General features: G+C 43.0%; 2 protein-coding genes across 5 annotated transcripts in view; one reads left to right on the top strand and one right to left on the bottom strand.

Moving 5' to 3' along the window:
• The window catches only part of LOC126203958 (trichoplein keratin filament-binding protein), an 801925-nt gene that overhangs the window by 533057 nt on the left and 256555 nt on the right, over window positions 1–12313 (bottom strand). The window lies entirely within an intron of this gene.
• LOC126203957 (bromodomain-containing protein 4) overlaps window positions 5294–12313 on the top strand; it is a 233537-nt gene continuing 226517 nt past the window's right edge. Inside the window, exon 1 of one of the 2 annotated variants that reach the window (XM_049938353.1) lies at window positions 5294–5438. The gene's annotated coding sequence lies outside the window, so the exon portion shown is untranslated. The remainder of the gene's footprint in view (window positions 5439–12313) is intronic. The other variant, XM_049938352.1, reaches the window with a different exon arrangement.

Below are 12313 nucleotides of genomic sequence, written 5' to 3'. Positions count from 1 at the left end.
CCATCCGTATTAAAATGATTTATGCATGTTCGTTCCACATCTCCTCCTAAACCACTGAACTGATTTCAATCAGACTTGGTACAAATATCACTTACTCCCTGCGAAAAAAAAAAAAAAAAAAAAAAGTGGGGGGTGGGGGAGAATCACCTATGTATCAAAGGGGTGGGGATGGGAGTGGAGTGAAAGATCAGTGTAGCCGACGACGCGTGAACACCCATATTTTAGCCTACATTTTAGCTGCTCATGCAGTAAAATAGCCGCATGAAGCATGACCTTTTAATTTGTTACTTCTTTATTACCAACCGTATTCGCAAGATATTTCGCAGACAGTATTCACATATGCCAGTGAATGTACTTAAAGATACATATCATTATACGACACAGTTCAGGAGAAATGACATCATAAACGTTGAGATGCTTGAAAAACTGGGGCATCATATCATGACGTTTATTCATAACACATTTCGCAGATAGTATCCACATATGTCATTGGAGGTACCTGCAAAACTGTATTATTATAAAATACATAGCTCACGAGACACGACGTCACAAACATTGAGCTGCGTCAAAATGAAACTACACGGCGAAGTTCGCTAGACATACAGGTGAAATATGTGTACAATATATGTGAAGCATATTTGACGTGTGCGTACGCGGGAAAAGGCGAGGGTATAAAGCTCATCCTAAACCTATGGAACGATTTCAACCAAATTTGATACATATATTACTTACGATCTCAAAGAAATACTGCGGGGGGATAAGAACCACCAGCCTCCTACGGGGTGAGATAGAATCTGCAAAGAGGAGATGGACAGACAGCGAGCGGCAAGGAGGAGATGGACACAGACAGGAGGAGGAGCAAGTGAACAGAGAAAGGGAGAAGGGAAGGGGGACGTGGACAGAGAGATAGGGAGGAGGAGATGAAATAAGAGGGGAGAGAAGCAGATGGATAGAGGGGGGAGGAATAGATGGACAGAGCGCTGGGTGTGGAGGAGATGGACAGGGAGAGGGTGAAGAAGGAGATGGAGTAAAGTCTGGAATAAATACATACCTGGGCAACGCCGGGTACTCTGCTAGTATTAATATAAATGCTGTGCATCTTACCCTATTCGAGGTTTTCCTTTCTCTCTATTGACACGATCGTCGACGGCACGTTAAACCTCCTCCTTGCCTTGTTATTCTTACACTGACTTGAAGCGGTTCATAAAAACCGCCTCAAACAGAAAATCTGGGCGAGGATTTGAATATCACGAGTCCAGCGACTTGCGCCACCTCGCTTTATTTGTCTTATGGGTATATGGGTGCACTCAGAGACCAGCAGGACTGAGGTAAGTCAATACATTTGTATTACTGAGAGTCCCGTCACGATGTTCGGTAACGAAAGTTGGTACCACCATTCTAACATTTGCAAAGCAGTGCAATAATGTCATGAAATAAAATGTGTCCTGAACTAATTAAATAGAGTATTAGAGAATTTCTACGACAGTAGACAGCACTAGTACCACCAGTTCAATAATTCCCTGATTTATGTTCCTGCAAAAATAAACTGCTTCAGCTATAGGCCGACGTCGTTAAACAGCTCGCTGTCGAGCGTGTCTTTGGCTGAGTTTCCTGGCAGCGGTGATCAAAAGCTCGCGGTGACGTACAATTCGCTGTCACGATTACTTACGAGAAAGAACCCGTCTATTATGCTTACCTCCGACGCACAGTCCTCAATCGGGAAGAGTAAAACTTCGCCACCGAAAGAATTAAACTTACGTTTGATAAAATTGTAGTGCTCGTGCAGACTAAAATCACGCCTTCGTCAAAGATGCTTATTCAAACGGACATGGTACAGGGTAATTGACTGACTTCTCGATTGTTTAAAACAGTTTGGACAGAGCTCTTTAACATCTACACAAATAACCGCAACTTTCATGAGCACAACAGCAATTTTGTTCACGCAGATCATCTGCCGTTGGCAACTCCTGTTACGCCCTTCGAAAGAGTCTGCCTGAAATGTTTTAAAGAAGATGGGTTTTATTACAATAATCAACAACATAGCCCAAAGCCAAATAAACTCAACTGAGTGCTTAACATCTAAAACATAGTCACATCGTAAACCCATCGTCTCAAGGGCAAGGAAAACAATTTAATGTTACACTATCTTCTTCCTCTTGCTCCTTTGTCCCGCTTCGGCGCAGAGTCGGCATGGTTATTAAAGTATTCGCCACCCCATTACCCCTGCGAGGGGATGTGTGCACCCCAACTGTCTGTGTGTAGTGTTATTTACGTGAAAGTGAGCGAAAGTTTCCTAAATGTTTGAGAATCGTGTAATTTAGGTGGGACTTTGGTATCTGCCCGGTATTCACACATTGGGTTGTGGGAAACAGCCTAAAAAACAGATCCAGGTTGGCTGGCTTACCGCCCCTCCTCGTTAATTTGCAGGGCGTATTCTACCCGGGCCGACGCACCTCCCCGTCCCGGAAGCGGTGCTTTAACACGCACGGCTATCTGGGCGAATAATTTGATACTATACTACACTGAAGAGCCAAAGAAACTGGTACACCTGCCTAATATCGTGTAGGGCCCCCGCGATCACGCAGAAGTGCCGAATCACGACATGGCTTGGACTCGACTAATGTCTGAAGTAGTGCTGGAGGTAACTGACACCATGAATCCTGCAGGGCGGTCCATAAATCCGTAAGAGTACGAGGGGGCGCAATTCTCTCCTGAACAGCACGTTGCAAGGCATTCCAGATATGCTCAATAAAGATCATGTCTGGGGAGTTTAGTGTCCAGCAGAAGTGTTTAAACTCAGAAGAGACTTCCTGAATCCACTGCAGCTGTTCCGGACGTGTGGGGTGTCGCATTGTCCTGCTGAAATTGCCGAAGTCGGTCGGAATGCACTATGGACACGAATGGATGCAGGTGACCAGACAGGATGCTTACGTTCGTGTCACCTGTCAGAATAGTATCTAGACATATCAGGGGTCCCATATAATTCCAACTGCACCATTACAGGACCTCCAACAGCTTGAACAGCCTCCTGCTGTCATGCAAGGTCCATGTATTCATTAGATTGTCTCCATACCCGCACACGTGGGCCATCCGGTCGAAAACATTTTGAAACGAGACTCTCGCGACCAGGCAACATGTTTCCAGTCGCCAACAGTCCGATGTCCATGTTGATGGACCCAGGCAACACATAAAGCTTTGTGTCGTGCAGTCATCAAGGGTACACGGGTGGGCCTTCGGCTCCGAAAGCCCATACCGATGATGTTTTGTTGAATGGTTCGCACGCTGGCACTTGCTGGTGGCCCAGCACTGAAATCTGCAGCAACTTGCGGAAGGGTTGCTCTTCTGTCACGCTGAACGATTCTCTTCAGTCGTCGTTGGTCCCGTTCTGGCAGGATTTTTTCCGGCAGCAGCGACGTCAGAGATTTGACGTTTTATCGGATTCCTGATATTCACGGTACATTCGTGAAACGGTCGTACGGAAAAATCCCCACCTCATCGTTACCTGTCCCATCGCTTGTGCGCCGACTATAACACCACGTTCAAACTCACTTAAATCTTTATAATCTGCCATTGTAGCAGCAGTAACCGGTCGTTGCCGACCGCAGCGCCGTAATCTGCCTGTTTACATACCTCTGTATTTGAATACGCATGCCTATACGAGATTGTTTGGCGCTTCAGTGTATTACTTAAGAAGTCTTCGTGCCATTGACGTATCTGGGAACCTATTCCATATGTTCGTACGTTCGTTACCAGTCTTCAATGGGACACCATGTCAAATGCTTTCTGGAAATCTAGAAATATGGAATCTGCCTGTTGCTCTTCATCTATAGTTCGCGGTATGTCGTGTGAGATAAAGGGAAGCTGAATTTCGCACGAGCGATGCTTTTTAAAAATCATGCTAATTCGTAGATGTAGCCTTATCGATCTCAAGAAAATTTATTATGTTCGAACTGAGAATATGTTGAAGCTTTCTTCAGCAAACCGATGTTAGGGGTATTGATCTGCAATATTCCTGATACGTTCTTTTGCCCTTCTTATACACAGGAGTCAGCTGCGCCTTTTCCCAGTCGCTTGGGACTATGCGCTGGGCTAGTGATGGCGATAAATGTACGCTAAGTAAGGGAGCAATGCCGTAGAGTACTCACTGTGAAGGCGAACAGCGATTCCATACGGACCTGGTGATTTATTTGCTTTCAAATCTTTCAGTCGTTTCTCTACGCCAGGGATGCTTATTAGTATGCCGTCCACAGGGGAATCTGTTCGATGGTCAAAGGACGGTATGTTTGTACGATTTTCCTGCGTAAACGGTTTCTTGCACCTGTAATTTAAAACTTCGGCTTTTGCTATCTTCAACTGGCAAACCAGACTAGTCAACAGGTGATGGGGTGGAAGCCTTAGACCACTCAGCGATTTTCCCTAGGTACAGAATTTCCTCGGGTTCTCTGCCAGATCTTTTGCTTAGGTATGACGGTGGGAGTAGTCGTATCGTACGCTCACCCTACTTAGGGGTGTGGCTGTCATTTTGGAAAATATTTTTCGGTATGATAAATTATGAAAAATCTTAATTAGTGACTTAATCATTCATTGAAGTTCACCGTATTTTTCAAAGAAGATGATTTCGACGAAAGTATAACATCAAAGTTCGGAATCTCACAAACATTAGGAGGCAAAAGAAAATTAGGATGGTCGTTACCTTTGATGTTAATTATTCCGTAAATTAATTACTTTTGTGAAATGCGAATCTATCTAAACTTGTATGTTACATTATTTAAATATGTGGATTAGCTCACTAGAAATTGGTCATGACGAAATATACAATCATTTTCAATTAGTAATATCTTTCGATTAACGCATTTTCGAGTAAAACTAAATGCAGCATTAATTGGCACATTGAATATATTATCTGAAATAACGGACTAAAGTGGGGGAAAGTTTAGTTAATGTTTTGAAATCTTTGATTAGCTACCGCGCGCATATTACTTAGAAAACCCACAAAGACTGAGAACTATGGAAAGGAGGAAAAAATGTAGTTGTTATCACGAATTGAAGTCATAACTACGCCTCGAGTTCGCGGGTCTCCAGCACGCTTCCCTGCAGTAGCCACGCCAGCGTGTGACGCCCCGCAGGCTGTGCTATGTACGCAGCGGCAGCGGCAGCGGCACCAGGTGCAGCGGCGGCGCCGGCGGCTCGCCTCCTCCCCGTGACGTAGCGCGGGCCGCCAAGCCCCGCCAGAAATAGCGGCGGCCCGCGGCAGGGCGCGCTCGCGCTCGCCACCCACCCACCCACCAGTCAGTCCCCAGCAGACGCGCTACCTGCCTGCCCAGCGACCGGCGGCCTCCTCGGCTGCAGCCACATCACCGACGCAACCGGCCGCCCACGCCGACGCCGCTCGTCGACACACTGCCAGAGACGCCCGTCATCCCCTATCAGCTGCACGCGTAAGTCCACCATACTGTCACACGCACGCTCTCACGGTGGCTCTCGTCCGTTAAACCCTCGAGGTTTCTTGTGGCTCCCAGCCTGACGCGAGTCTTTCGGTTTGACGACACTCTGGCGGCTTGCGTGTCAATGTCGACGCTTTTCTCATTTGGGTACCTTCTCACTTGCCCCACGAAGCTAAGTGGATCCCATTCCTAACGTTTCCAATAGATAAAAATTTAAGACAGTTACCGTGAATCAAAAGCCAGTAACGCTAACCATTAGACCGTCGCGGCAGCCTAATGGCCCCGCACAGCACCCGCCGTGTCAAAACGTACGCCTCGGACTGACAAACGAAAGGCCACGCGCTATAGCTCGCGCTTAAGACTGCACAACGCCCCCCTGTCCCAGTCGAGTTACAACAAACACTGCCGGACGCGACCACTTATCTCTTTGGCACGCGCCACTGTTTGCCGGCAACAGTTCTGTTGCAGACTCTATTGGCTACCTCATTCAATAACAGTCACCTCTCCGCGACTGATCTGAAATTCCCTTCACCTCTAGCCATTTTCGTCAACGGTTACAACGGTCTTTACTAGGACACTCGTACTGCCAGATTAGACCTCGAGGCCTTTCCCGATGGCTCAGATGACACTGCTCTTAATAATTACCAGGATCAGTAAAAATTATTGCATTTTTGAGCTGATGGACAGTACGAACAGGGATGGTAACAAACTGATTTTGACCTCCTTTACACTGACTGACAAAATGGATATGTATACCGTACTCCGATGTAGAATGGATGAAATGACTACGCGAATTTACGGTTTGTCCGTTTCTTTCACTGAGTAGAAATTGATAAAGATAAATCGAGTGTCACTCTCCAAGGTAGTATTCTGAGAAAATTCTCGTAATATCAAAGCTTACGATAAGTCACAGCAAGCCGAACAATACCTGCTTCTCTGTCTTACATCAATACAGCAATTTACTAACGTCGCCTTCAGACTGCTAGAATCGAAGTAAATTCTGTAGTCCTCGTGCATCATCAAAACCATCTTAACCAAGCGTTATAGTTAGTTACGATGATCAATGATGCCTTTAACAATTCCATACCTCCCTGCACTCTAGACATAACACACTTGTACTGGACGAACTTGAGCCGCATCTTGTTTCTAGGAATATCGACTGCACTGTTTCTCAACTCTCAAAATCGTATGACATTCTAAACCTAACGTGTGAATTCCTAAATGCACTCAAGTCCTATATCACGTATTCCTACGTAAATTCTGCACAAAAATAGGAGAATCGTAACCACACTAACTGTACCCCACACACCACATGCGGAACCACAATTAAGTTCAACGCACCTAGTACACTCACTTTATACCCTTATGTCGTAATGAACACTACTCAACTTCCACTATTCAAATCATAGTATGGTTCTTGAACATTAATGGAGCATCCTCACATGCACACGATATGCTGGACTGATATTTGCTGATAAAAAATGTTCAAATGTGTGTGAATTCTTAAGGGATCAAACTGCTGAGGTCATCGGTCCCTAGACTGACACACTACTTAAACTAACTTATGCTAAGAACAACACACACACCCATGCCCGAGGGAGGACTCGAACCTCCGCCGGGACCAGCCGCACTGTCCATGACTGCAGCGCCTTAGATCGCGCGGCCATCCGCGCGGCATAGTTTCTGATAAGTCAATGTTAACTATCTTTATTTGTCTCGTCTCATACATAATGTTTGATTTTTATTGTGGAATTCACGGGGAGTTTTGTTGGATCTCGGATTTTGTGGAAACATTTTGAGAACCACTATTATTGAATAACGTGGAAGTATAGTAAAAAGCCAGGATCACGAGAAAATTATGGACACCGATGCGCATTCACGTTCATTTCAGCGTTCGGGTTCGAGAAGAGGGATATTCTGAATGGGTCTAATATACCACGAAGCAATACACTAGTACTGTCAAGAACGTAATATTTAACATTCCCGAGTAGAGGATACAATATTGACATAGTAACGTATTTAACGAGACAACTTGGCACTGAACGGAACAAGAGTATTACTGCTACAGTATTTTACCGCAGCAGTAAGTGTCAAATACAACATTCCATACTTTGGCAGTCAGCCTGGCTTGGAAGCACCAAGCTGTCATTCGCAGTGATGCATCCAATATCCAATAATTTTGTGTTGGCAAGACAGGTTTTTTTTTTCAATTACAACAACTGTGTTCATAGGATGTATAACAGCCAAAAAATACAGCCCCGTGATGGATTTCTTCAGTATTAATTTAGACACTATATTATAGTTTATATAACAGCATTAACTTTGCAGTTTCCCAGCACATCAGCACAGAAAAATCTGAATACGAATTATGTCCACTCATAATGAACCGTGGGATGACTAGCACCACATCAATAATCTCGCATTACATCACTAGTCACTCGAAATGATTATTTCTCACATTAGAAAGTAGTACAAACTGTCGTGCACAGTACAGTATATTGAAAAAAAAATGCAATTATTTCTTACCCGGAGGACACTAGTAACTTCTGTTTCGCAAATGAAGTTTGTGACCGCTTCAATACAGCGATGCTTTCGTTTCTTATTTTCAAGAATTAGAAATGCAAAATTTTGCCACACCCATTAATCAACTAGCGCTTCATGTCTGTGTTGCGAGAGGTAGAAAACTTTCATTCTGAATTATATAGGAAGGTGTGTTTCACACACACTTTCAGAAAAAGGAAGGTCCAGTTTGATGACGAATAGTGAACAAAAAATTGGTCATGACGGAGTGCACGTTGTCGACTAAAGTAAAATGGCAGCAGTTCAAACTGTAACACGTGTTCAGAGGCGAGTGTTTAGAAACCAACGCACGTTGAGCAACGAGCAGCGGCGTTGGTTGACATACGACTGTGTCACCAACTTGAAGACCTCGTTTGTTACTCACAGCGGACGACAACACACCGATAAAATTGCCTCATACTGGAGTAACCAGTGTGCGGCAATAGCAAGGAGCATTCAGTATTAACGAATAACACAAATTCAACAGTCTATGGAAGGCGGCTCCCCTCTGGCGATGTTAGCATAACGTGGTTTTTGAACTTCCAATAGCGAAATCAAGCTATATCACAATGGCCCAACTAGCAGGATGCAAGCAGATCTGGTTTTGAGACGCCAATGTCGTAAATGGACAACATAATAATATGGGAAATGCTGGTACTCAACGATTATTTTCTGCCTTTCGAAGGCTATCAAGCATGACAACTGTTCGCCAGCGTTTTTAACAAACTCCAAGGAGACACAATTAAGACTTGCAGGATCTCCACGTACTTTAAATACGAAGTTTTTCATTTATACGCCATTTTTGCTTGTTTTCCAAGGTTTCTCAAATACAATGCTTCAACAACTGTAAAAACTCACTCAACGGTAGCCTGACCGTTTGCAGCAACCATTCGTTTTGCTAGCATTCTGAAACAACATGTGAAAATTTATACTCTTCTTTTTTCAATACATTCCTCAATTTTCTTCCTGATGTAGGTGTAAAGAGTTAGAAAAGGAAATAGAGGAAATATATATTGTGGAAGACTGATGTTTTATTATCGTTGTTGCTATTACTATTATTATTTTTTGAGTTACTTTTTTTTTTACCAAATCCCTACTCTACATTATCAAAGTAATCCTTAAATGTGTAGAATGTATTTCTCAACAGATACTTTTTAACTGCCGCTCTAAATACGTTTGTTTTAGCAATTTCTTTACTCTCCATTTGAAATCTATTATACAGTTGTATTCCTTGGCATAAAACACTGTTTTTAGTTTTATGTTTATTCTTTCTAAGTAAATGTAAGTTCAATACAGATCTTGCTCCATCGTCATGGACAGAGCTGTTTGCGCAGTAATTATCAATGTTATTTTTGATTTTTACAACTGATTGGTGAACATACTCATTCGGTACAGCTGAAATCACCAGATCGTTACAATGAGCTCGACTAATATTTTTGTTTATTGTCCTTACGACCTTTTTCTCCAGTTCGAAAATTATTTTCATATTTTGTGCATTTGTCCCCTCAGAAAAGAATGGTATACCAAAAGAACTGAGTGTAAAAATGAATAGCATGTAACTAAAAGACACTGGCTGTTATATAGTGATGACAGGATTGTAAGGGCATAACTTGCTGATGACATTCTGTTTGCAAGTATCATTGTGTGGTCACACCACTTCAACTGAGAATCTATATTCATTCCTCGAAATTTGTTACACAGTCTGTAGAGGTGCCATCTACAAATGCGAAGCCATTTGGTACAAGTGTATAATAATGTCGATTTTAACATCTAGACCAACCACTCATTTGCGACTGTTCGTGAAATCCGCCCTTTGGTCACGGAGTCATTCCATAACCGATGTGTGAACGTCCTCCTCCTGGCTGTAAAATCTCTTTCCCTTTAGATGTTCTTTCAGCGTGGTGTACGACGGATCAGCGTCACCCACGTGTGTGCGACCTCGGCCAAACTGTTGGCATCGTTTTACTACGCCTGGGCGCGACAGTGCGTTTGGTCCACATAGCACCAAAATTTCACGGTGAATCTGAGTGCAACTTACACGTTTTGCCCTTGAGAATAGTACTGCCAAGCGTAGTTCAACTCTGGAGTGCGTTTGCAGTTGTCGCGCCATTTCACTCCCACACGTTGATGAAGGATACCCGGAACGTGTACTACCTTCTGAAAAATGCGCCACTCTAGTTGCGTCATGGTCTTAGCTTAGAGTGAGATGGTCATGCGTAACTTACTTTCTGATGCCCCTACGTAGCACTAGTACGGGCCGCACAGTGACTATCATGAGGCTGGATAGTTCATGCAACAGCCAGACACGAAGAAATACTGATCAGGCCTTTTGTAACAGACCTGGAGTGATTTGCACAAAAAAGCATACAATGGGTGCACAACTTTCTTTCACAGCTCTGACACACGTATCTGGGGCCACTGCCGTATAAACAAAACCGTAAGTGCAATTTTGTTTGATGTGATTTTGAGCATGTCTTTCTTGCAAATCGAAACACTGCTTCCATCAGGGTGGTCCGCTAAGTACTCGTCTTTGACGACAGATGACGTTCTACCGCCTTCTGTTATACCAGTGGTTCCCAAACTGGGCGTAATTACGCCTGAGGGAGAAAATGTAACTTTCTGGGGGACAAAAACTGAAGAGTTCGAGTGTTTTGGTCACAAAACTACATTATTTTCAAAAGATCATTACTATCATCACTATTTCGTAAGACTGCAATATTTATTCCTTGATTTACCATTAGATACATTTTTTTCCAGATACTAGCTGTAACGTGTGACGCAATGTGGCAGAGGTTACAGCTTGTGAAACGAATGTATGAACGACGTCTTCCACTCGTAGTACACTCACTACGCACATACTTTGGACTACGCACTTATGATAGTAAAATTGAACCTTATACATTACATATGATTCAATACATTATGAAAATGCTTTCTCCCAGTTGTTGATAGTTCCCACAGTAGACCATAAATTGCTTTATTATTCACTTCGAAACAATAAACGAAGTAATTGACAGCATAATACAACAGTTAATATGTCATGGCTATTACCATTTTGTAGGGCGAATACTGATTATTATTCTATTATTATTATTTTTGTAATTAGTGACGGTGGTCAGACTCAAAGTATTGGCGCCTGAAGCCTTCCAATTTCTGTCAGTTCAGAATAAGAAGTCCAGCAATCAATTAATATACAAACAGTAGGCCTAGGTATAATACATACTTTTTGATTTGGCTGACTTTGAACGGGGGTGCACGGTTTAGGTCAAGCAAATGTCGTTAGGGGGAGGAGTTTTGTAACAAATGTCTACCCTCAATGTGGATACTGTGGTTTCTTTACCGAGAAGTAGCTGCAGGTAGCACTCGCTATGCACTCAGAATTTCATCAACATTCTGTAAAAAGATGTTAGAAATAAGCAGTACCAATTGCATCATGGTTTAATAAAACACCTACAAAAACTAAATATTTATCTTTCGTCATTTTAACAATGAAAGTGTTCAAAGAAAATTATTTTTCATTTTAGTTAGATGATGGGTGCGTGGGGCGCAGTGTAATAGGTAATATCTTATTGAAGTTAGGGGTAATGGTATCAGAAAATTTCGGAGTTACTGTGTCAGATGACACCAAAACAAATACGTTACTGATTCATATTTTAGTTTGGGTTTAGTAGCCTTATCAGTGAAGTTCGCGGGTTTAGCCGAAATGGAAAAAAGTCGGGCTTCATTGATTTTTATTATACTGAAGAAAACGTGCTACGAGATAACAGCAAAATTGCATGCTGTCTATAGCGGTCACTCGCCATCAAACGACAACAGTTACATATTCCTTCAACGAATATAAACGTCATCCAAAAACCGTTTTTGTTCAGGACATCCAGCAGGCGTAGTTACTTGAGAAACCATTCCGCTCAAGAAATAGCCCTGGATGATCATCGATCGAAAGGACGCAAAGTAACAGAGGCCATAGCTCTGTTGATGGATGATTTTTTTATATGATAAGTTGGCAACTGACAAATTCCTGAAGAGGGGCAAGCAGTAGTTGCAGGGGCTACATTCTGTACCATTGATCTGACCTTGTAACAACAGTCAACATGTAAGTATAGAAGCATGTATAACTGGGGGAAAGATAAATACCGCCAAGAGGCCTTTGAAGAAAAGAGAAGCAGCTGCTTGAATATCAAGAGCTCAGATGGTAAACCCGTATTCAGCAAACAAGGGAAAGTTCAGAGTTGGAAGGAGTATATAGAAGGGCTCTACGAGGGAAATGAAATTGGAGGCAATATTACTGAAAGGGAAGAGGGAATAGGTTA

The sequence above is a fragment of the Schistocerca nitens genome, chromosome 9 (genome assembly GCF_023898315.1).
Source record: "Schistocerca nitens isolate TAMUIC-IGC-003100 chromosome 9, iqSchNite1.1, whole genome shotgun sequence".
NCBI classification, from domain to species: domain Eukaryota; kingdom Metazoa; phylum Arthropoda; class Insecta; order Orthoptera; family Acrididae; genus Schistocerca; species Schistocerca nitens.
Note: the sequence above shows the minus strand (reverse complement) of the source record. Positions and strands in the feature narration are given on the sequence as shown.